Source organism: Drosophila kikkawai, chromosome 4 (assembly GCF_030179895.1).
Source record: "Drosophila kikkawai strain 14028-0561.14 chromosome 4, DkikHiC1v2, whole genome shotgun sequence".
Classification (NCBI taxonomy): domain Eukaryota; kingdom Metazoa; phylum Arthropoda; class Insecta; order Diptera; family Drosophilidae; genus Drosophila; species Drosophila kikkawai.
In genome coordinates, this window is record NC_091732.1 from 179,342 (window position 1) to 180,443 (window position 1,102).

Consider the following 1,102-nt stretch of genomic DNA (forward strand, 5'->3'; position numbering starts at 1 on the left):
TAAAAATTCTTAAGGCAGCAAAACTCTATAAAAAAAGCCTAGTACTGAGACGACGAAAATCCGCTGTAACAATTGTTATATCACAATCGCTTTATATTTTGCTCGGTAACTAGTGTGACCAAAGAAATTAAGGAAAAGCCATGGACCTGTTCATGGCGTTTAAGGCTTTTCTTTATTTTCTTTAGTCACACTGGACAGCTGTTTGTAAACAAATTTGTTAATAAATATGGCATAAAATGCCTTTTGTGGGTTAAATACCAAAATATGGGCTTCGCCTTGACAACACTTAACAATGCCACTATTTCCTCGCGGGCAGAAAATTTTTCAGTCCTACAATTATTTTTTTCCTTCAACTTTCCCTCCATAATGCCTCAAATAGGGTCTTTTCACAGAGCGTCAAACCGCATTCACCGTCCGTTGAACAAACTGCCCATTAGGTTTGTTATTCCGAAATATCTCATTTTGTACCGCATCCGAGTGCATCTAAATTTAACCACCGTTTGTTGGCGATAGTTAGGCGATAGTTAATCGGTGCAACTCTGATTTCTTCTTCTTAAAGCATTGTACTCTGACGACGAAAATCCGCTGTAACAATTGTTATAGCAAAATCGCTAAAAATTTTGCTCGATAACCAGTGTGACCGAAAAAAAATAAGGAAAGTCACACTGGACAGCTTTCTGTAAACAAATTTGTTAATAAATATGGCATTAAAATGCCCATTGTTAGTTAATACTGTCTTCCCACTCAGCGCATTTGTGAGGAACGGTTGGGATTTTTCCCACAGAGCTTGCATCTGCATCCGCATCCGATTACAGCTGATCGATCAGCTGTGGCTCATGAAAACGTAAACAAAGATGGCTGAAGCGGCCGATGTGGGAGTAATATGAATAGTTTATCAACTATTTCGGCTGTTTAACAACAGCAAAAGCACAGATTGCGTCAGATTGTACGGCACTAAATTAATATGAATTAGATGACGAGAAATTTGAGTTTCTCTAATGAGCTTCTGTACGGGGTATCTCACAGTCGAGCACACTCAGCAGTAGTTTTCTTACTAACTTGCCATTCCCTTTGCAAATGTGCAATACAAATTAAATAGAAA